Source organism: Rhinatrema bivittatum, chromosome 4, assembly GCF_901001135.1.
Source record: "Rhinatrema bivittatum chromosome 4, aRhiBiv1.1, whole genome shotgun sequence".
Taxonomy (NCBI): Eukaryota; Metazoa; Chordata; class Amphibia; order Gymnophiona; family Rhinatrematidae; genus Rhinatrema; species Rhinatrema bivittatum.
In genome coordinates this window covers 389,398,714-389,424,182 of record NC_042618.1, presented here as the reverse complement: position 1 = coordinate 389,424,182, position 25,469 = coordinate 389,398,714, and positions in this window count along the sequence as shown.

The following is a 25,469-nucleotide window of genomic DNA, read 5'->3' as shown; positions in this document are numbered from 1 at the left end:
GTATCCTGCATCTAGTTAGCTTATGAAAAATTACCCCAAACATGTGAAAAGGAATAAAACAGTACTGCTGCTATTAGGACACTGAACTTTGGAAACAGTAGAACTAGTGGTCAGAAAGTGAAACTCCAGGTGGGATGACTCAGAACCAACATCGGGAAATATTTCCTCTTGGAGAAGATAGTGGAAACGCCCTTCCGGAAGAGGTGGTGAAAATGAAAATAGTAAACGAATTAAAAAAGGGTATGGGATAAACACTGTGGATCCCTGAAGGCTAAAGTTTGGAAGTGAAGAAAAGGTGCACGGGGGAACCTGCACAGAGTGGCAGTTACACTCCTTAACAGAAGGTATGGATATTACCACCCTTAATCATGCAACCGAAACATCACTTTTCACTTTTATGGCAGGGAGGAAAAAGGGGAATTGAATTCAGGCAACAGCCAATGCTAGGCCCCAGTTTTTATAGTCCTGGGGTACTGATACACAGACATTAGGTAGAAAAACAAAGAACGGCCTCTATGGCAAGTCCTAAAGCAAAGCACATTCAAGCAGCATTGCCTGAATCATCAAGAAGGCTGTTCACCCTGTAAAAATGTTGCTAGCAATAAGTTTATTATGGGTTTGACAGACAGTTGCTTGGTTTTGATCGTAAATATTACAATCTTAACATAAGGCTTGGGGGTAATGAGCACGGAGTGGCAGTTACTACCCTTAACAGAAACATTAGGGCAACCTTCATGGAGCGGCATTTACTCCCATAAGAAACTTGCTGGGCAGACTGGATGGACCATTGGGTCTTTTTCTGCTGTCATTACTATGTTACTCTGTTACACACTGGAGGAGGGACTGGTGGTGGAGGTGGTGGTGGTGGTAGCGATAATGGTGATATTTCAGTGCCCCAGGAGATAAGAATTGAAAACCCTAAACTAAGCATAGAGAGACCCTTCCCTGTGGTGGTGCTGTTTATTCTACATTTTTCATGGTAATGCAGGGTCAGACAGAGAATTCTTACAATCTCAGCATCATTCCCATTGGTCAGAATTTTTTGGCACTGGATTGTTCTGGAACTTTTATTAAACACATCATATAAACAGCAAAGTCAGAAATTAAAACAAAAAAAAGTAGTTTTAGTCTTCAGTCTTCACAAAGATTGTTTATACAAAGCAGTGAGGTTTTGAGCAAGTAGAAAATGTATCTAATGAATATAGATGCCTACAGTGTAATTCTCTCACATTTGCTCCTCCTCCTACTGTGTTTACAATAAAACACAAGTTCAACCATCAGTTCCTTCTAAAGAAAAGAAATGAAAATCAATTGGTCTCCTGATGCACAGCAAGATGTATATATTGATGCTATTTAAAGATATATATCTCCCTAGCTGCAACACAGGGCAAGAAATATATATAGTAATTCAAATATAGGAGCAATTTTCAAATACTATGGGGACCATAGGTAAAAAAGTACTTGCAACCTTTTCACCTGCTCTATGGCAGCTGCAAATTACATAGAGTAAAGTATGTGCAAGAATTTCAAAATGAAATACCCATGCATGCTCTGTTTTCCTCACCCTTCTTCGTTTCTATCACTTCCTTTTTCCTATGGGCAATGTATGAGCACTATTTCACAACTTTCCTATATTTTGTCACAGAGGGGAGGGCAGCTTTAAGTCTGCCTAACTATCTGGGCAAATTTCTTCTGAAAACTGTCCTCTCTGTGCTACATAATTTCACATAATTTGCATACGGAGATATATTTTATTTATTTATTTATTTAGGGACACTTATGAATTCCCTTTTAGATTACAGTAAATCTCTCAAAGCGATATACATTGAAAAGAACATTCAGATATCAAACTGGAAGAGTTACTTAAAGAAACATTAAACAAGGGTTAACAAATGAAGACAATAAACAGGACAAGAAATGGAGTCAAGTAGAAGCATCCTGCTGTCTCTTTGCCAGCTTAGGAGGACACCCAAGTTTTGAAGCCTTTTATTCATTTTCATTTGAAATTTGATATTCACCACCTTGAGACAAGTTCCCAATTAGGAAGGGGTTAGGAGTGGTTGGGTGGTGCCATACAGGATATGTACTGCATGTCTTTTTTGTGAGTGGACTGCTGTCATGTGGGGAGGAAGGGATTAAGTACCTTCAATAGGGGGTCCTCATTGGTGGGATTGGTTGGACTGAAGCAGAACTGGTTGAACAGCTGTGAAGGGTACTAACTGGTAAGACTGAACTGAAGGAAGGTCTGATTGAACAACCATGCTTTAGTTTTCTTCCTGAAGGTGAAGTAGCATGTTTCACATGAATGGGATAAGGGACCTCTTTCCAGAGTTTGGGACCGTAGCAGCTAAAGATTTTGGGCCAGATTTTAAAAGGCCCAGCGATGCGTGTAAAGCCCCGGGATGCATGTAAGTCATGGGGCTTTACTAAAGGGGCGGGGCGGGGGCGGGGCATGTGCGGAGTGGTCTGGGGCGGGGAAGGGGTAGGGTTAGAGTCTCCAGGCACAGCGTCCATTTGCTGCTGTGCTTGGGATCGCGCACGGCAGTTGGCCGGCGCGCGCAACTTGCGTCTGCCCAGAGGCTGAAGCTAAGCTATTACCTAATCAGCAGAGGTGATTAAGGAGGTGATGTGATGCGTGGCATCATCCATAGTGTTGGGTCAAATTGGACCCCCAGGTTCCAAACTGATTCTTTTGGTCCAGAACCTGGGAGTTCAAGATATCAAGAGTTTTTCATTCGGCACAGATAACAGTAGTACAATACTGAGAAAAAAAGCAAAATAAAAATGACACAATAACATATATTAGAAAATACAAAATACAACTGATAGTCACAAACCAAAGAGAAATGGCAAACTTTGAGAGGGGATTTTTAAAGGAATATGTCAGTGAGGACAAATCCTTTTACTCTAAGCAGGGGCAGACATTGCTCAGAATAATATGTCACCACTTGTCTCAATAAAAAGGAAAAAGAAAGGTTGTGGTTTGAAAGGAAATCTGAGAATTAAATTAGTAGTAGCCAAACTATAGATAGTTCAGGAAAGTAATGTCACATTCCATTAAAAATTTACAATTGGTAAAAATAAAGTCTAATCAAAACAGCACTCAGAAAGGGATGTACACTGATATTTTTTTTGACATTTTCGTTTCAGGTCATTATCTGTTAGATTTTGTTGTTAAAATGGTTCGGGAGGTATTTTGGGTTTCCCTAATTTTGGAATTAGTGTGCACTAATGGGGCTTAATGCACACTAGGGATGTGTATTTGTTTGCAACGAAATAGGGAATAAAGATGATATTTCCTATTTCGTTGCATTTTGGGGGGCTGACGAAATAAAAAGAAAACCCACAAAATGTTGTGTGGTTTTCTTATCATTTTTTTTTGGGGGGGGAGAAAGGGCACATTAAAAAAAAAACAAAACCCCAAACCCACCCCATCCCTTCAAATTTAATTAATTGCAAACCCTTACCGTCCCAACCCCCTAAGACTTGTCTGACCCCCCCCCCCAAGACTTGCTGAAAGTCCCTGGTGGTCCAGTGGGGGTCCCAGGAGCAATATCCCACTCTTGGGCCATCGGATGAATGAGGGGTAGGGAGGGTACCTGCCCACCTGTGGACCCAGAGCAATTTTAACATTTAGAAAGGTATGTGAGGCTAGATAGGATATTGGACCATTTACTTCATCTATTTTGTTTTATTTGAAAGCGCTACATACCCGGATATCTTTTTAATATATCCGTCTGCGATAGCCTGCGAAGGTAGCGCATGCCTGCACTACCTAAATTGGGGCGGAGTCGGCCCCGGAAGAGGCGTCACCGGGGCCGACTCTGTGAAGACGCCGCGGACGGCGAAAAGGTAAAGTCCTTTTCGCGTCCTACTTCGCGCCCAATAGCTACACCTTCTATGGTGGCGCTATTGGGTGCGAAACCGGCAGCGATCGCACCGCGGCGGTGCGATCGCTGCCGGCTAGCGCAGGACCGCCCCCCCCCCGCTTCGACCCCCACCCCCCATTAGCACAGTTTTCTAAAGTATCGCAGGCCTGCAATACTTTAGAAAATGAGGCCATAAGTAGCAAGTTATCTGGCCACACAAGGCTGGATAACTAAAAATCTAAAATGGCTATATTCAAATATAGCTGTTAGGCTTTTAAATTATCCAACTACATGTAACTGGATAACTTTAGGCAAGTATATTCAGTGGGACAATTATTCTGCAGAATATATGGACATTGTTATCCAGCTAACTTTAGCCTGATAACTAAACTACTAAACAACTTACTGAATATTGGCCTTTTAGCATGTAGCCCATTATGGTTTCTATGGCATGCATGAAAATATTTTTGTAAAATAACCTGAGTAGACTGCATTTCCTACAGAACAAGTAGGTACAATTATCCATAGATAGTTTGTTGCCATTGCAAGTTTCAAAGTGAAAATATATGCTCGCTTTTCCTCTGAAAATTGCTGTTAAAAGCACATGCTAAGTTTTTTCCAATGCAGACAGTTTGAAAATTGCCCCTTAAACCTATTGTATGTCCAGGGAGGGTCCACCAGGCCACAGTGATACCTGAAAATATTTGTATATTAAGAAAATAATTTGTTTTAACTTTTCTTTTTCAATAATTATATACTTTAAAGCAATGGTTTGAATCCCCTGTATCACAAATCAAGTTAGCAGCAGGAGTTCTAGGCTAGGAAGATATCTGTAAATTAACTTTTAACTCCTCCCAAAAAGATTCAAATCATAACAGGCACAATACACGGCAGGGATGTGCAGAGCAAAATTTTATGTTCATATTTCTTATGTCCGAAAGGGGGTCCCACTTGCGGCCAATATGGACATAAAAAAAATCCAATGAGTTGGGTATATGTACATATGTGCAAAAAAAAAATTTAAACCCCCCTCACCCTCCTTAATCCCCCCTCCAGACTTACCACAACTCCCTGGTGATCGAGCGAGGAGTGAGGACGCCATTTCTGCAATCCTTGGCGAGAAGCATGTGACGTCGGCGGCACGTCGAGTGACGCCGGCGCCACGTGATTCCCGGCGAGTTCGCGCCGGACGGCTCGTTCGGCCCAAAAAGAACTTTTGGCCAGCTTGGGGGGGCCTCCTGACCCCCCCAAGCTGGCCAAAAGTTCGCTCCATCACCAGGGAGTTGTGGTAAGTCGGGGGGGGGGGGGGGGGGATTAAGGAGGGTGAGGGGGTTTATATTTTTATTTTGGCTCAACAATCGCGATTTCCCACATATCCAACATATCTATGTTGGATATGTGGGAAATCCGATCGTTTATGTCGAATCAATTTTTTAAGTTAAAAAAAAATATGAGTAGCGTTTTACTAATGCGGTCAATCCGAATGCACACCCCTAATACACGGCAATGCTATTAGCATTGCAACATTTTGCATTTCAAGTTGATACGTATGACCAAATAGCTTTACTAAAAAAGCTTAAAAATGGCAACAATAATTCTTATTTGCTGAACTATGAAAATGTTTTGCAATGAATTGTTGGCAATTATAGTCCTGCTAAAAATTACTAATTCGATAAAAGTCAAGGAATATCTCCACTACAAAATAAATAGAACTTATAGATTTTTAACCTCTAATAGCCTGTACTTGCAAGTGGATATTGTAAAAAAAAATCCATTTTTCCAATACAAAACTAGCTCTTTTTAAATTACTTTCATTACAATCTTTTGGTACCAGGACAGAATCAATTAAGTGGACAGCATATAGTGTTTGCATTGAAGGCATACTGGATGTTTTCGTTTATGTACATTTTAATTAAACAATAAATTGGCAGATGGTAGCACATGCACTACATGGTTTTACTCCCCCCCAGCTCTATCCCTAAATTTGTTTTCACTTCTGAGTCATGATCATGCCTACCAAGCATGAAACAAGTGCTGCTAATCAATCTATAAGACAAAAAGATGGGTAGTGCACAAACACACGTGCAGCATGTTTGAGATACAACTTAGATACTGCCTGATTGGTATACAGAAAAGGATAATAGGTGCAATGCAGATCGGAAGACTGGAGAAAGCATGTATTGCAGGCTTGAATCTCTTTCAAACTGTTTCTTATGGGGTCTGATTCAAACTATGAGTATGATTGGTATGTGGTTGCTTACTGAGAATTTAGTCTTTGAAAAAGCTTGAATATGCCTGATTACCAGCTCAGGTGTTTTCCCAGATAGGCTGCCTAAACAATGTATTTGTTTCCTCTGTAATTTCAAATAATTCTCAGAGCAGATGTACAACAGAATGATTGATAAATATCTGTCAGGTTCCTAGTCTGAGTTAGACCTAACTTCTCTTCCCAGGTTCAATGCAGGATTTATTCTTGAACAGTAAGGTTAGCAAAAACATTACACAGCTTATCTTCACATTGAATGTGCTTATGCAGGGCAAGGAGCAGGGATAATCCACAGGTTTTAGTAACCAATCCAAATCAGGCAAGGCAGAATCAGTTATAGTACTCATAACAGGTCCAATTCCAAGATCAAATTAGCTAGTTTCACTTCAACATAGAACTTAACAGTTCCATGCATTACTTTACTGCAATTTACTTCAAGAGTCACTGATCTCCTTATTTTAGATTCACACAGCACACTTAAGTAGCCTTCAAGTTGCCAGGGTTCTCTTTTCAAGGACAAAGGCCCAATCCCATTACTCCAGGGTATGGTCACTGTTCTTAGTAGCAATGACAAGTTCCTTACTTAGGCCTCGATTTATCAAAATGCAAAAAATATTGCATGCGATAGGAAAAGGGGCGTGTTTTATGGTAATAGGCAGTTTATCACAAACGGGCTGATACAGTATAGTGCGCTCCAGTATAGTGCGCTCCAGTGGAGCGCACTGTTAACCCACATTTGGACGCGCGTTTTTGACGCGCTAGCTTTACCCCTTATTCAGTAAGGGGTAATAGTGTGCTGAAAACACGCGTCCAACCCCCCCGAAACTAATAGCACCCGCAACATGCAAATGCATGTTGATGGCCCTATTAGTTATGCCCCTGTGATTCAGAAAGTAAAATGTGCAGCCAAGCCGCATATTTTACTTTCAGAAATTAGCGCCTACCCAAAGGTAGGCGTTAATTTCTCATGGCACCGGGAAAGTGCATAGAAAAGCAGTAAAAACTGCTTTTCTGTGCACCCTCCAACTTAATATCATGGCGATATTAAGTTGGAGTTCCCGAAAGTTAAAAAATGTTAAAAAAAAAAATTTGAAATCGGCCCGCAGCTCGCGGTTTGAAAACCGGACGGTCAGTTTTGCTGGCGTCAGGTTTCCGAACCCATGGCTGTCAGCGGGTTTGAGAACCAACGCCGGCAAAATTGAGCGTTGGCTGTCAAACCCGCTGACAGCCGCCGCTCCTGTCAAAAAACAGGCGTTAGGAACACGCTAGTTTCCCTAGTGCCTCTTTTTACCGCGGGCCCTAATTTACTGAATCGCACACACAGGAGAGTGGCCCGCAATTTTTACTGTATCGGCCTGAAATTGTACTAATACTTATGTGAAACTCTAACCTTTTCACATTGGGGTAGATTTTACAAATTTGCGCACACACGTACTTTTGTTTGCGCACCAGGCGCAAACAAAAGTACGCGGGATTTTAATAGATATGCGCGTAACTCAATGAAATAAGGTAGGGGAGGGGGATTTAGTTAGGGCTGGGGGGTGGGTTAGATAGGGGAAGGGAGGGAAAGATGGGGGGGGACGACAAAAAAAGGTTCCCTCCGAGGCCACTCTGATTTCGGAACGGAGGCAGGCTGTGTCGCTCGGCTCGTGCAGGCTGCCAATTTTGTGCAGCCTTGCACGCACTGACCCCGGATTTTAAAAGATACATATTTTATTTATTTATTTATTTATTTATTGTTTTTGTTATACCGAGTTTCATGATAGGCATCACATCAACCCGGTTTACAAATAACAAGGAGTGTAAAGCATAACGTAACGTAAAAAACAATATTTTCAATAAGAACCTTGAACTTTAAATGCAGTGAATCAGAAAAAGGGAGAGGGAAAGTTACAAAAAACAAGGAAAATAAACTTGGGATGGAAGGGGAGAAATTGAACAGCACAATATTTACATTTCAGCCTATTGATACATTAGAATAGCAAGTGAAAAATGAAACGGTACATAGGTAATCAAATGAATAAATATGACAGTTGTGAATGGTAATAGTATGATAAATATTCAGCAGGAATTAGTGAGAGAGGGTTTGAGGTTGGTTGATTCGTGTTTACATTCCATTATTGCATACGAGTTAGTGCTAGTGAGAGGAGGTTTTATTCAAGGCTTGGAAATGCTTTTTTGAAAAGCCAAGTTTTTAGTCTTTTCCTAAATGTTAAAGAGCATGGCTCTTGTCTCAAATCAGGTGGGATCGAGTTCCAGAGAGCTGGACCTGCTGATGAGAAGGCTCTGAGACTCAAGGATTTATGTTGGTAGGTTTTGGCCTTTGGAATTTGGAGTGACTCTTTGTAGTGTTCCCTGATAGGCCTGGCGGAGGTGAATTTTTTAAGTGGTATTTGTAGGTCAAGTTGCGTGTGTTGGTTGATAGTTTTGTATATGATGTTAATGGTTTTGTACATGATTCTATAGTGGATCGGAAGCCAATGGAGGTTTTTGAGAATAGGTGAAATGTGGTCAATTTTCCTGGAATTTGTAAGGACTCTGGCTGCAGAGTTCTGAACCATTTGTAAAGGTTTGGTGTAAGAAGCTGGGAGGCCTAATAGTAATGAGTTGCAATAATCTAGTTTGGAAAAGATTATTGCTTGCAAGATTGTTCTGAAGTCCTGAGTGTGAAACAGCGGTTTTATTCTTTTCAGGATATGTAATTTGTAGAAGCAATCTTTGGTGGTTTGGTTAATGAATGTTTTGAGGTTGAGACGATTGTCTAGGATGGCTCCTAAGTCTCTTACGTGGGTTGTTTGAAGGAGTGTGGGTGGTTTAGGAAGTGTGTTATTGTTTTCCGGTGATATGAGCAGGAATTCTGTTTTCGAAGCATTGAGTACAAGGTTTAGACTGTTGAGGAGAAGTTTAATTTCTAATAGGCAACTGTCCCAGTATTCCATTGTTTTTGAGATTGATTCTTTTATAGGGATTACGATCTGTACGTCGTCTGCAAAAAGGAAATGTTTCAGGCTTAATTTTGTTAGTAGTTGGCAGAGTGGTAGCAGGTAGACATTGAAAAGGGTGGGTGAAAGTGATGATCCTTGCGGCACTCCTCTATTAGAAGGGTGGTATTGGGATTCTTTATTATGAATTTTGACTCTGTATCCTCTGTTTTCTAGAAATGTTTTGAACCAGTTTAGTGTGGCACCTGTTAAACCAATGTTTGCCAGCTGTTTTAGAAGAAGGGTGTGGTTGACGGTGTCAAAGGCCGCCGAGAAGTCAAGGAGGATTAGAAAATATGCTTGGCCTTTATCAATACCAGAGAGTAGGTAGTCCATGAGTGAAATTAGTAGCGTTTCGGTGCTTGCGGCTTTGCGAAAACCATATTGGTTTGGGGACAGAATACTGTGGTCCTCTAGGTAGTTGGATAGTTGGGTGTTTACCAGTTTTTCCATGATTTTAGCTATAAATGGTAGGTTGGAAATAGGGCGGAAGTTGTTGGGATCACATGCATTTAGATTTGGTTTTTTTTAGCAGTGGCTTGATTGAGGCAGTTTTTAGGTCATCTGGGTAGATGCCATGTGATAAGGAGCAGTTTATAATATCTGCTAGGGTTTTTGCTATTGTGTCCGGGATAAGAAGAAGCATTTTGGTAGGGATTTGATCAAATGGGTGTGATGACGGTTTCATTCTTTTTAATACATTTTGTATCTCTGTGATTGTGATGGGTTCAAAGGCATTAAGCTGGATGTCTTTATTTTGGGGAAGATATGTGTTATCTGGAGACGTAGTGTTTGGAATCAGCTGATTAAGGAGATCCGATATTTTTTTGTTAAAATGAAGAGCCAATTCGTCTGCTTTAGTCTGGGCTTGTTCGGGTGGTATATCTGGAGTGATAGGTTTAGTGAGGCTGGAAACGAAGGCGAATAGAGCTTTTGAGTCAAAGCTGAGATGATGAACCTTTCGGGCATAGTAGTCTCTTTTGATTTTCAACATGGTACTTTTGTAAAGATGGAGTGATCGTTTGTAATCAGAGAGTGAGGCTGGTGAAGGGGCTTTGCGCCATTTTCTTTCTTTTTGCCGAAGTAATTGTTTGAGTTTTCGTAGTTCATCATTATACCAGGGTTGACGTTTGGATGTATTAGCAGACCTTGTTTTGGTTGTCAGTGGGCAGAGAGTGTTTGCTATAGATTTTGTTATTTTGGACCAGGATTGGAGGGCAGCGTTAGGGGTAGATACTTCAATGAGTGGTAGATCCGAGGTTAGAGCTTTACTTAGATGTTCCGAGTTGCAAGGTTTTCTGTATAGGAAAGAGGGTCTTGAGTTGAGTTTGGAGTCTGATCGAGGTAAGGAAAAACTGGTGGAGATTAGAGAATGATCTGACCATGGGACTTTTTTGCAATTTGGTTGTTTTGTAAGAGAAATACCAGTGTTTGTAAAGAGTAGATCGAGCGTGTGGCCTGCTTTGTGGGTGGGTTTATTGATTTGTTGTCTGAATCCCATCGCTGACAGTGCGGTGAGGAGGGCTTCACAGTTTGTAGAGAGGGGAACTTTGTCAACATGTAAATTGAAGTCACCCAGGATTATAGCAGGGGAGTCAAGATTGAGATGCAGAGTTATGGTTTCGATGATAGGAGAGGAGTCTGACTCTAGTAAGCCTGGCGGGGCGTAGACTAGCAGGATTTGGAGTTGTTCTGATTTGAACAATCCTAGTTCTAGTTTAGTTACTGTACTGATGGGGTGGTGTGAGAACCTTAAGGATTTTTTTGCAGCTAGGAAGATACCCCCTCCTCTTTTTTTTTGTCTTGGGATGGAGAAGAAATCGTAAGTCTGCGTTGGTAATTGGTTAATGAGTGTGATGTCCGTGGATTTGAGCCATGTTTCTGTTATGGCGCAAACGTCTGGGGTTGTGTCCTGCAGTATGTCGTTGAGTATAAGAGTTTTGTTGGTGAGAGATTGGGCGTTGAATAGGATTATGGTGAATAGGGTGGGTCCTAGTAACTGTGTAGTGGGGGAAATCATGATTGGGATGAGTGATTTGTAGGTGCGTGGTCGGTAGTACATTATTGTTCAGGTTGGATCGGTGCTGGATGAGTGCTACCGGAGCTTGGATGTGCTGCTAGAGACTGGATGTGTGCTTCTGTAGCCTGGATGAGTGCTGCTAGAGATTGGATGCGTGCCTCTGGAGACTGGATGCGTGCCGCAGGAGACTGGAATCGTGCTGCTGGATGAGTGCCTCTGGGGACTGGATGAGTGCTGCTGGATGAGTGCTGCAGGAGACTGGATGAGTGCTGCAGGAGACTGGATGAGTGCTGCTGGATGAGTGCCTCTGGAGACTGGATGAGTGCCTCTGGAGACTGGATGAGTGCTGCAGGAGACTGGATGGGTGCTGCTGGATGAGTGCCTCTGGGGACTGGATAAGTGCTGCAGGAGACTGGATGAGTGCTGCAGGAGACTGGATGAGTGCTGCTGGATGAGTGCCTCTGGGGACTGGATGAGTGCCTCTGGAGACTGGATGAGTGCTGCAGGAGACTGGATGAGTGCTGCTGGATGAGTGCCTCTGGGGACTGGATGAGTGCCTCTGGAGACTGGATGAGTGCTGCAGGAGACTGGATGAGTGCGGCTGGATGAGTGCCTCTGGGGACTGGATGAGTGCTGCAGGAGACTGGATGAGTGCTGCTGGATGAGTGCTGCAGGAGACTGGATGAGTGCTGCTGGTTGAGTGCCTCTGGGGACTGGATGAGTGCTGCAGGAGATTGGTTGAGTGCCGCTGGAGATTGGATGAGTGCTGCTGGAGACTGGATGAGTGCCGCTGGAGACTGGATGGGTGGATGTGTGATCGCTGGATGGATGGATAAGGGTGGGTAATGGCTCTTGCTCTGGGACGCTCCAAGGAGCGCACTAAGGGGCAGGCCCCTTAGGTTGCGCTCCTTCGGGTGCGCGACGCCCCAGGGAGTGTCTGCAATTTAAGGGCCTGAAAACAGTGCTGGGCTAGACGGCTGGGTTGGGGGTGGGAGCAGTATCACTCACCACGTGGTCCTGCTGCTTCTCTTTATTTTGCAGGTTTCTGAGCCCTCTTGTCTCTTTTTTTCTCTTAATTTCCCGGTTCACTGTTCACTGCTGGCTCACAGAAGGGAGGGGTGAGCGGGCTCTTGCCCCGACTGAGCTGTGCCGACCGCACGAGCCCCTGCAGTGGAGGAGGACAGAGACTGAGAAAGGATCCTGGCAGAAAGAGGGACGCCCAGGGAAGCGTCTGTAATTTAAACGCCTGAAAACAGTGCTGGGCTGGGGGTGGGAGCAGTATCACTCACCACGTGGTCCTGCTGCTTCTCTTTATTTTGCAGGTTTCTGAGCCCTCTTGTCTCTTTTTTTCTCTTAATTTCCCGGTTCACTGTTCACTGCTGGCTCACAGAAGGGAGGGATGAGCGGGCTCTTGCCCCGACTGAGCTGTGCCGACCGCACGAGCCCCTGCAGTGGAGGAGGACAGAGACTGAGAAAGGATCCTGGCAGAAAGAGCCATATGGCTACGCGCATATCTTTTAAAATCCAGCGTACTTTTGTTCATGCCGGTCGCGCGAACAAAAGTACGAGCGTGCGTACTTTTTTAAAATCTGCCCCATATGTATAATTTTATTCAGATAGGAAGTGGGACGTATCCACATAAGTCTGCCACTGAATATTCCTGGAGAATATTAGAATCACAGCTTTACCCAGATAACTTTTTGACACTATTGTTCTGACCAGACATACATATAATGTTATCCGGCCAGTGCTGAATATCAGTGTTAGGAGCAAAGAGGTCGATATTCAAAGGCATTTATCTGGATAGCTATTGTCAAAATGCTGAGTTCTGAATATCTTCACTACTTATCTGGATAAATTGTATCTGGATACGTTTTTTATCGAGATAAAATTTATCCAAATATCTTGTAGGTTTTCTGGGGTGGCGCTGACTTAGCTGAATAACTTATTTGTCTAATTCCAATATTTAGAGTTAGCAGAATAAATTATTCAATTAAGTCTAGACATGTCCAAGCGCACCAAGAGCTGGATTAAACTTAGTTGGAAATGTGTTCCAGAATAATTTAAACCTTAACCAGCTATATTCAAATAATATAGTTGGTTAAATACATTAAAATTAAAACTAAAATAAAAAATAAGGGAGCCTGTCATCCTGATCCCTTACTCCCCCACCTCAGTAAAACAAATGTTAGCCCTGCTGGCTGATTTCCTCTTCCCCTCCACCGCACACAAAATATGCCACATTATTTTTGGCCTATAGGCCTGAAAAACTCTTCCTCCCCCCACTACCAAATTCACAACATTTTTAGAAAGACCCCCTTCCTCCTTCCCCTATAAATCCTCCCTGAACCCTCCTAATTGTACAAAGTTCCTGGGGGTGGTAAGGCATTGAGGGGGGGGGGGGGGAATTATGGGCGGGTTGAAAGGGTTTGAGCTGGGTTTATGGGAAGAGGGAGTTTCTGGAGAGATCCTTCTTAAAATGTTATTTTGAAAAATTGGGTGGGGAGGGGAGAAGAAGCTTTTTGGGTTTATTGCCTATTACAATTTTGGTATAGTTTTGGGGGACTTGAAAGGTAAGGGAAACTGGCCATCAGGGTCAACATTTGTTTCATTGGGGTGAGGAAGTGGGGGGATCAGGCTGGCTTTTTTTATTTTTTTTAATTTGGCATCACTACTTAACTGGTTATGTTCTTTTTAACATAGCTGATAAAGGTGAAAGTTATTTGAGTACATGTACTGTAGCTAGATACCTTCGAAATCTAATAGGCAATATTCAAACATAGCCAATTGCTTTGAAAGGTATGTATTTATGGATAACTTTATTCAAGGATATTCAGAAGGAACTTTATTCCTCTGAATATCTCTGATAACTTATTTGACTAACTCTATCCTGATAAGTTAGTCATTTTCCATTTTTTTTTAAAATATTGACCTCACAGTTTAATCATGACCAGGAAAGCCTCCATCCCTGTCTCTTTTTATACAGGTAAATTTTGTACATGAGTTACACACACAGTTTAATCACTAAGGGGGAAGTAGGGGGGGATTTAAACCCCCAAAGACTTTTCCGACTAACCTCAGGAGTTACCAGACAACTCTTTTGAATATCAACCTCTAAGAAATGTCTACAGTTGACACTGGCTTCTGGAACAGCCAAATATAGAAAATGCCATATTTATCTTACTGGATGTTGGAGTTGATTGGTTCATGCAATGTATATGAAGAGATGCATATTCAGCCACTGGCTGACTAGCAAGGATAAACATCTGTCTAATTTTGCAGTTGATAGCAGCACAGAGGTGCTGCTGAATATTCCCAGATATCATAAGGCCTGATTTACTAGGCATTTTTCCCTTAGATACAAAATGGGAGAAACATCTTAGTAAATCAGGCACTTACAGGCCGATGCAAAACCGTGCGCTCAAGCTAGCACAGGTAAACCCACGGTTGGACGTGAGTTTTGGACGTACGTCCATAACCCCCTTATGCAATAAGGGGATTAGCGCATCCAAAACGCGTGTCCAAACTAGCGTATAGATAATAGCGCGTATCACATGTAAATGCCATGCTGATGAGACTATTAGCTATTACCCCTTATGTAAAAAAATAAAAGTGCGCCCAACGCACCCATTTTTACCCTCAAAAATTAGCGCCAGTCCCGGATCCGACGTTGTCTTGAGGAGATCCAAACATTTAATAGGAACGCAAAAAAATACTATTTCTCTTTGGTTCCTCCGATTTAATATCATGGTGATATTAAGTCGGAGGAACCACAGAAAGCAGCAACATGAAAAAAGAAAAAAGTCTTGCCAGTGGTCAGGTTAGGAAAACGGACGCTCAATTTACAAGTGTCCGTTTTCCTAGCCCGTGGCTGGTGGTGCAGGAGGAGTGGCGGCTCAGTTTACTGACTCTTGCCTCCCTCTCCCCCAGCAGAGCTGCTGAGGAGCAGGTGCCCTTCTGCCACAGCTGTTCTGGGCTGGCACAAAACTGGGGGTGAACACTTCCTGGTGCTGATATCCCATAACATTGGCACCAGAAAGTGCCTGCCCTCCCTCCCCAGGTTTGAATCAGCTAGTGCAGGGGTGGGAAATAGAGATCCGGTGAGCTGTATGTGGCTCTTTGGGTCAGGAAAATGCTTATGGGCTGCAGCAAGTGGAGAGGGATCAAAATCCTCCTAGGGCAAGGTGCAGACAGGACCTCACAGCTCTTGCATGTGGTGACCTTCCCCTCCCCATCTCAGCAGGCTGCAGCCAGCCCACAGGAGTAAGTTTTAGGATCGCTACATCTGCCCACGTGCTGACTGCTGGGAAACGGGGAGGTTCACCGTATGCAGGAACTGTGAGCCACGGAGCTGTTTGCTTGCCGGCTGCAAGCCCTGGAACCAAGAGACCTCCCCTGCCCCCCACTGCCAGGGGCTGGTCCCCAGACTTCCCGCTGCTACTCCAGATCCAGACCTAAGAGTCACTATTGCTAGTGCTCATTTGCATGAAAGGAGGGACTGAAGGAGCTTCTGTCTGACACCATAGACCTGCTGGTAGGAAGCGGTTTTGTTTTTTTTTAATTTTCAAAGAATTTTTTTTTAAGTTCAGAGGGGGTAATGAGGGGGTAGAGCGGGATGAGAGAGATCAGGGGAAAAAGAGGGAGATACTGGGCATAATAAGGGAGAAGGACATGTTGCACAAAGCATAGGAGATTATAGAGAAAGAGACTCTGGACTTCTAGTCATTCTCTTTCTCCCTCCCCTCCTCCTCAATCTCTGCCCAGTGTTACTCTTTCTCTCCCACAGTTTGTCCATTACACCTTTCCCTGCCGCCCCCCTCCACACACACACATACAAGATAAACTAAGGGAGTTCAGTAGGGAGGACACTGGTGGAGGGGAGGGAAAGTAGCACAAGAGATGGGGCAGAATAGAGAGAGAGAATTGAGGAGCTCTCAAAAGGGACAGAGACAGGATGGAGGCGGTCCAGAGAAGGGCGACCAAAATAGTGGTGGTGGTGGTGGTGGTGGTGGGGGGGGGTCTCCATCAAATGCCTTATGAGGAGAGGTTGAAAAACCTGAATATGTACACCCTGGAGGAGAGGAGGAGCCAGGGTGACATGATACAGACATTCAGATACTTGAAAGGTTTAAATGATCCATGGTCAACAACAGACCTTTTCCGTTGGAAACAATTTAGAAGAACTAGGGCTCATGATTTGAAACTCTTGGGAGGAAGACTTAGAACCAGTGTCAGAAAATATGTCTTCATGGAGAGGGTGGTGGATGCCTGGAATGACCTTCTGGAGGCAGTGGTGAAGACTAAACAGTGAAGGAATTCAAAGGGGCATGGGATAAACACTGTGGATCATTAAAGACTAGAGGATGGGAATGAATGAAAAATAGCATGGGGGTAGTGGGCCTGGGGGTAACCTGCGCAGAGTGTCAGTTGCTACTCTGAATAGAATCATGGGGGTAACCTGCATGGAGTGGCAGTTACCACCCTTAACAGAATCATGGGGGTAACCTGCATGGAGTGGCAGTTACCACCCTTAACAGAATCATGGGGGTAACCTGCATGGAGTGGCAGTTACTACCAAGGGAAGCTTGCTGGACAGACTGGTTGGACCATTTGGTCTTTTTCTGCCATCATTACTATGTTTCTATGCTACTATAGGGTGGGGAGGGAGGTAGAAAGAAACTGGTGTGGTCAGGGTAGGGGGATTAAAAGAGAGATCATCTGGTCGGCCCAGAGTATGCGAATCAAGAGAAAGTGAGAGAGAGAGAGAGAGACTGATGGGGATGAGGTTGAAGGAGTTGATCCTTTCTTTGGGAGTGGGAGAGGGAGGGTAAGAGTCCTCACCCCCTCATTCCTCAAAGGTGAGACTCTGCTACAGTGCATTCTGGATTTTGTGGCTCTTGGTGGGTGAAAGTTTGGCAAATTCTGTGCAGGTGCAGCATAGGTCCTCATTCTGCAGTGCAGTCAGGGACCTTCCAATAAATAAGTGAAGGAATGTAAATGGGGAGAGGCAGGGAGAAGATACTGTTGAAGGGGTGGGGAAGAAAGGCAATTATGAGGGATGTGAGTAAGATGAGGATAGACACTGCGAAGGGAGAGAGGCATAGGGCAAGTGTTGAGGAAGAGGGAAGGTGGGGCAGATGCTGAGGAAGTGGTTGCTGGAGAAATGGGTTGTGGGGTCAGATGCTGGGAGAAGAGGCAGGGAACAGATGGGAAAGAGGGAGAGAAATGAAGGGTTGGTGGAGGCAAGGGATAAAAAATATAGAAGGATATGATCTGTGGTGGGGATGGGATTATATGGGGAACACACAGTGCTGGGGATCAGGCAGCCTGGGGTAAAGTATTGAGGAGAAATGTACTGCTGCTGGAATCCAGCCTGGGTGGGAAAGGGGGTGATTGCTGGTTGGAAGTAGACCTAAGAAGGGTAGGCGAGTGCTGCTGGGATAATTGAAGGGCAGGAGGCTGAGGAAGAGAAGGGAGAAGGGAGAAGGAAAAAACTGCCAGCCTGAAGAGGGAGGGGTGGGAAGGGGGAGAGTGCTCGCTGGAGTTGAACTTGAGAAGGGGGATATTGCTGCTGGGGTCCTGCATTGGGGGCAGGGAAGGGGAAAAAAGGAAGCATGCTGAGGGTTTAGCCTGAGGAAGATGGGGTAGGAAGGGGGAAAATGCTGGCTTCTATCATGAAGAGGGTGGGGGTTGGAAAGAGTAAAGTGCTAGGGTTTGTCCCAGGGAGAGAAGAGAGGAAGAAGAGTATTAGGGTCCATCCTGTGAATGGGGTAGGGGTCAGTCCTATGGAGGAGGGGGAGTGGGAAGAATACTGGGGTCTTCCCCACCATCCCTTACCCCCATCCACGAGTCTCAGGGTGACCTGAACTCAAAAGTTCCCAGCTATGCTTCTTGGGGTTTTCACTTCTTTTGTCTGTACATTTCTATTCTGCATTTGGTGAGGATTTGTCTGTGATCTGTCTGTGAAAGAGTTGAAGGATTTTGCTAGTGTTTAGTTTCTGTGTAGGAGACTGTAGTTCAGCTTCTTCGTCTTTCATAGTAAGAGGTGTGTTGGTGTTCGATGATCCCTTATTATATTTGTTCACTTATTACATTGGCACTATGATCACATTTGTCTACTATAGATTATAACTAAAAATACTGTTGTGTGTTTAAATTAAGAAAAATCCCCAAGAACCAAATTCAACAGAGGCCTCCACCTCGTGGTGTTGTGTATAGGGTGAGGGCACAGTTTTTCGCTTGGTCATAAGTTCCAATTTGCCTGGCTACAGCTTTGACTCAGCTTGTCCTTCTTTGGGGTGTGCTGTAATTTTAAAACAACATGGAAATATCAGCAAAATTAGGCTATGTCCTTTTCCATCATTTGCCATGTGAAATGACACAAAACTATCTACATACAATTATGTCATTTTATTCCAGAAGGCTTCACTTTCAATTCTCAGAGCTGGATTTTTTTTAACAGTTTTGGCAGAGTGAGATAGAGTGAGGGGAAAGGAAACAGGACTAATCATTAGCAAGCATAGTTTAAACCTGCCCCAATCTTTGATTTCCTTTCTTAAAACCTGTGTCAGAAATACACAAGGCTTTTAGAAAGAGAGTGAGAGAGAGAGAGCTTTAATGTTGCCTTGGGGTGTTGATGCAACTGCTGCTTTGCTTCATAGATAGTATGTACCAGTTTCTTCATGCTGCCTCTGTTTCCTCTGTCACTCACTCAGTATCTGGAGAATATATTTATTATTTATTAAATTTCATATGCTGCTAGTAATTCAATAAAAAAAACCCCAAATAGTTCACAATACAGGAAAATCATCTTGCACTTATCTTTATGCCTTGGGGTGCTATTCCCTCTGCTACTGCTTTCTTGCCCCTCTCTCAGTGCCTTGCGGTGGTGTTGCCTCTGCTGCTGCTGCTGCTACTGCCCAGTCCCTCTTCAGTACCTTGGGATGCCGTTACCTCTGCCACTGTTGCTTTGCCTGATAGACAGTCAATGCCAGCCTCTTCCATGTTTTCTCTGCTCCTCATTCAGTGTCTTGTGGTATTGATGCCACTGCTACTGCTGCTCTGCCTCTGTCATTTTCTTGGGGTATGGTTGCCTCTGCTGCAACATATAAAGGCCATTTTGAAATTCCCACAAGTTCTTTTTCTTACATACTTTGCACCTATAAAATACATATCCATAGGGATATAAATACCTATCTAGTGGGAGGGCATTATGGCTAGGCTCTCTCTCTCTCTCTCTCTCTCTCTCTCTCTCCATGGACCCCCAGTGGTTGTTTTAACGCAAATTGCGATAAAGTTCCTATTACCATAAAACATGCCACTTTTTCTATCGCAGGCGATATTTAGTACATTTTTATAAATCCAGGCCTTAGTAAGGTAGGAAAATTTATCCAAAATATATATCTGCTTATCTGATGTCAGGAAATCCATATTATTTTATTTTAAATTTCCACATTTACAAATAAGAATTATCTTGTAAAGTAACAAGGAATATAATATTCAGAGGGATAGCCGTGTTAGTGAGGAGTAGCAAAAATGGTACAAGGCGGGTGGCACCTGATATATAGACTGATCAATTTATTGAGGCATGAGCTTTCAAACACAGAGTGCAGTTCATCAGATATAATATGATTCCAAGAACATAATATATTGTCCATAATTTAAGAAGAGGATGGGTGGAACACAAAAAGGAAAAACAAAACAAGAAAAAGCTTAACATGTTTTAAATTCAAAATACATCTCTTGAGTGCCAACATTAAACAGCGTAAGTGTAAATGACATTCTTTTGAACAAGATAAAAACATAACTGCTCAAGGGAGAAAAATTGGTATCTAGAGCCAGTATATTATTTTATAATTACTGTGGAATGAGCTACCCTTTGAAGTAAGAATGCAATCCGATTTTAAGGTTTTTAAAAGAAATCTGAAAACCTGGTTGTTCAACACAGCTTATAATGGAACTGTCTGAGTCATGTTTCTAAACCAGTTATTCATTTTATCTTTTTTTTTTCTTCTATTTTAATTATTTAGTATTTAGTATAACTTTGATTCCTAACAATTTTTTGTGATATTGTATTTAAAAGTTTAGTTTAATTTTAATCCTACTTATTTATATTTTATTCTGTAATGATATATTTATTTCTTAATTATGTAAACTGCTATGATGGTATTACTAAATGACAGTCTAGAAAACCTGATAAATAAACAAATAAATACATAAATAATGTGCAAGGATATCTATGCAAAAAAGTAGCTCCAAGAGCTCAAGTTTCTTGATGCATTACAAGAAATAATTTTCTTCCCTCTTGGGTGCACTTTGCAACATCTGTATAGATCCAAATTCTCTTCCCATAAGATAAAGTTTGAGCTTTGCAAAAACAGAATTTCAATATCATATTGTAAATAGTAGAGATGTGAATCGTGTCCTCGATCATCTTAACGATCGATTTCGGCTGGGAGGGGGAGGGAATCGTATTGTTGCCATTTGGGTGTTTAAAGTATCGTGAAAATTGTGAGCCGGCACACTAAAACCCCCTAAAACCCACCCACGACCCTTTAAATTAAATCCCCCACCCTCCCGAACCCCCCCCCAAATGCCTTAAATTACCTGCAGGAGGTCGTTCAGCGGGGGTTCTGGACCCTCGCTGAACGACCTCCTGCAGTCGATCTCCTGCCGGCGCCATTTTCTGTATGGAAAACGATTCGCGGCAGGAGATCAGTTTTCCGGACTCCCCGCTGGACCCCCAGGGACTTTTGGCCAGCTTGGGGGGGCCTCCTGACCCCCACAAGACTTGCCAAAAGTCCAGCGGGGGTCCGGAACGACCTCCTGCAGTCGAATCGTGTTGGTCTATGGCCGCCGCCATTTTGCGCCGCCATTTTGAAAAATGACGCCGGCTGAAGACAACACGATTCAATTGCAGGAGGCCGTTCCGGACCGCTGCCGTTCCGGACCGCCGCTGAACCCCCAGGTAATTTAAGGCATTTGGGGGGGGGGTTCGGGAGGGTGGGGGATTTAATTTAAAGGGTCGGGGGTGGGTTTTAGGGGGTTTTAGTGTGCCGGTTTTCCTGCCCTCCCCCTTCCCCCGATTTACGATTTTTTGACGATAAATCGGGGGAATTGGTATTGTATCGTGGCCCTAACGATTTTTGATGATTTAAAATATATCGGACGATATTTTAAATCGTCAAAAAACGATTCACATCCCTAGTAAATAGCCTGAAGTGGTGAACTGTATATGGCACAGTCAATTAAGTAGCTTGAGTGTATAAGGCTAAAGAGGTTTACAGGTTTCTTTAAAATAATTAAGTACAGTACAGTTCACCGGATATTGTCTCTCAGGTAACTCACAACAAAATAAATAAAGTTAAATGAACCTTATGAAATTTATAAAATTAGAGAATTTTATAAGTAAAGGTCATTATTCTTTAAGAATTAAACTGACAAATAAAAATAGTAATATCCAGCTTCAAAATTTATTCTATTTCAACAGTCATATAGATAATTGTAGAACCAATGCCCAGAAAAGAAGTCAGCAAAATTTAATGAACCGAAACTTTTTCAGATAAGTAGCAATTTTTTCTCTTACTATGCTTCTGTATTTTAAGTAATGTATCTTTTTGTATGTTTTTTTTAAAGAATTGATTCTATCAACAGTGACTCAAGAATAATTCCTTGAAATATTAAAGGTAGGTATTGTTTTGCATGTACATTCCTGCTCTTTATATTTTACTTTTATGTGTTTCTCCTTTTCTTCTTTCACCAGTTATATTCAATTTTCTTTTCTTTTACTAATTAATGTCTTTCTCTGTTGGTGCACACTTAGCTTAGTATCCCTCAATGCAGAAGCTTGGAGGCAGGGCTAGCCATTAGTGGGCATGTCTTAAGGAATCCAGGAATTAGATACGTTTTAGATGGTGGGGTCCGACACTGGGATTTGTTGTTAGAGAGCGAGGCCTGTAGATCTTCCATTTCTTGACCCATAGTCTTAGCAGGGGGTCTTCTTAATGCCTCCAGCATCATGTACTACTCTGATATGCAGGAGAAGTGTTCTCATTGCTGCCGCTGCCATTTTTTTACCTGCAGTCATGTAGCGACTCTCAGCTGATGTAAAATCAGCTGATTGCAGCTTTGTTTACATTGGGCGGGAGTCAGAGTAGCAGCAGTGGCCTCACAGCCACTTGCTCTGTCTCCTGACTCACTCAGGCCATGTTTCCCTTGCCATGAGGAGCTCCCCAAGCTCCCGCGGCAATTATTCCTCTTTTGCAGCAGATCACCACTTTCATTTTTTAATCGTGGCTCTCAACCTTTTTCAGCAGAGAGCTGCCCCTCCCTCCAGGCCCATAATAAAAACAAACTTTGGCCATGCTCCTGGACCTTTCAGAGCCCTCTCAGCAACCTAGGGCTATAACTTCAGGTCACTCAGATCACTAAACTTTCTAGCACTCTCCAGCAGTCCCAGGACAGAAAACAGAGCACCTGCCAGGGAAAGTAAATATATTTACTATATTTATTTTTACCACACTCACACTATTTAAATCCTGTTCAAACACAAAGGTAGCCAAAAGGGACTCTCTTTCTTCTCCTTCTAAAAACAAATTCTCAAGTAAAGCCGATACATCTAATCCACCATCCTGAACAGGGGATCCTGACGTGGGACCAGAGGAAACTATCTCTTCTCCTAGAAGGCAAAAATACAGTTTTACTAATAGGAGGACAACTCCCTTCTGGTATTACCAGTACATCAATACAGTACTTCTTTAATATGTCTCTGACCAAAGCCCCAGATAATTTAGGAAAACTCAGAACCGAAGGTTCAGATATCTAAAGAAATTCTCAAGCTGCTCTAGCTTTCTGTGAACTTTATCTTGAATCAAGGCAAAATTAACTTTCTGAATATTTTGAATCTCCTTAACTATCAAATTCACCTTATCCTCCAGTTCCTGAGATCTTTGAGATTGTGTTTCACGCAAGTCAGAGATAATTTTAACCAAAAATTGCACGCAAGTCAGAGATAATTTTAACCAAAAATTGCTCCAGCCGCTTATTTCCAGTACAACTGGAAATAGCTCTGTAAATGTAAGCCAATACTGACCATAGACTGTCGAGAGTAACCTCCAAGAGTCTGGTCGGAGGAGCCATAGGCTTCCTTATGAGACAAGAATTTATCCAATTTGCATACCTGGGAACTTTTGAATTCCAGTCACCCTGAGATTGTTGCAGGGTAGCAGGAACGGGGACTGGGCCAGTAGCATCATGTGCACAAATTTTCTTTCTCACACACATACCAACCACACTCATATGTTCACACACACTCACATACATATATATGCTCATTTTCACACAAATGCTTTCACTTTTCATTCACTCACTCCTCTTTCATACACACACACGCACTCTCACACATACACACACACACATGAACTCTCACTCACTTCTCTCCCTCTTCCATATACACACACACATGCACTCTCTCTCTCCCTCTCTCTCTCTCTCACACACATACACACACTCACATACAGACATGCACTCTCTCACAAGACATGCACACTCTTTCTCTCTCCATCCTCACCTTGATCCTCATTATGTACAGCAACCTCCTCTTTCCCCTGGCCCATGGAACTGATGTTCCTCAACTTTCTCCTGTTTCATTTTCCCTATTTGGGTCTGCTGGTTTTCCTGCACTCAGGGGGGTTGATCTGAAAGGGGGTGGTCAGTACTGCTGCTTTTCCTCCTCCTGCCACATGAGGGCCAATGTTCCTCTCATTCTCTGTGCAGTCTTGTACCTCCTCCTTTTTGGCCTTTGCTCCAGCCGCTCTTTATTCTGGGCACTTGAAATTTTCATATTTTGGCCTGGAGACCCAGCAATTCAGAATTCCAGAGTCTCTGGGTCAAATCCAAAGAGTTCCCAGGTATGCCAATTTGAACTCCATTGTGCAATGAAGTTCCACCAAACTGTTGTTCCTTCTCTCCTCTGAGAGAAAAATTCCTGATGGAATTTTCCCACAGTATCTCTCCCTGAACAATGACCCCTCTCGCTGAAGTCCCAGCTGTATCATCAATCTACACCCGATTCAGTGTCACATGCACAAGTGTCACAGGCTGCCTCAGAGGCTGGTGCTCAGGGGTGGAGGGTTCAAGGAAACATACTGCAGGTTAAATATCCCCTCTACTGAGCCTGCAATGGAATCCACTCCCTGCACTACGTCTGACAAACAGCTCACCAAAAATGTCATGGTGTGTCATCCCAGCAGTAAGACAGCCAATTCAGAGGGGAATTATCTTGGTCTACCTTTCCTCTTCAGAGGCATAATAATGGAATAATAAGAATAGAGGAAAAACGTTTGAGGGTAATGCAAAAGGAGCTCAACATGCCATCATCTTGAGTTCTACCGCCTTAGAGGAACTTTTTTCAGGAAATGCATTTTAGATGTAAAACATTAATTTCTATTTTAGTGGTATCTATCAACTCTTTAAAGAAGCAAGCACAAATCAGATGTACCTGTGTTTAATGTTAAGTTTATGACTCCTATGTCATATAATTAAGTAAAAATACTTTTGATGCATCAAATAACCTTCATTGCATAATGATCATTTTGCAGTATGACACATTTGTCAATAACTGTAGTAGATGCAATAAAATTTTACTTTTCTTCCTATACTATAATTTGAAATCCTCATCAATAGCATGTAAAGATTAATTTTTTTTATAGAACTGGTAAGACCAAGGACAGAGAAATGGCTGTCTCAGTGGATCATATCAGAGATGGCATCTTCAATTGGTTGGTTTCTAATATGATTATATAGAGCATGGGTAGGCAACTCTGTCCTTGAGTGCTCAATCAAACAGTTCTGGTTTTCAGGATACCCACAATAAATATGCATGAGATGGATTTGCATACAATGGAGGCAGTACATGCAAACCTATTTCACGTATGTTCATTTTGGATATTCTGAAAATCAGACCTTTTTGCGGCACTTGGAGACTGACGTTTCCTAGCCCTGCTATAGAGAAAAATGGATGAATATATTAGGCACATGGTAACAGATGCAAAAAAGGGTTGAATTAGTACAAGTTTGAAAAATGTGAACATAGTGCCAATCAGATCTACAGTGGAAGCTCCCTGGATTGCGTACTACTGTGATCCCGGCCCTGTGAATGGGGCATTGGTTGAAATAATGGATGGGGAGGAGGAAGGATTGGGGGAAAAAGGTGGTCAGTAAATTGGACAAGTTGGGGGGACGGACTGAAGAGCCCATATTTTTGGTTTATTCTCCAGGGAGAACCTGCAGCATTATTAGGAGACTTTTCGTGTTAGAAAGGTTGAGGGAGCTCT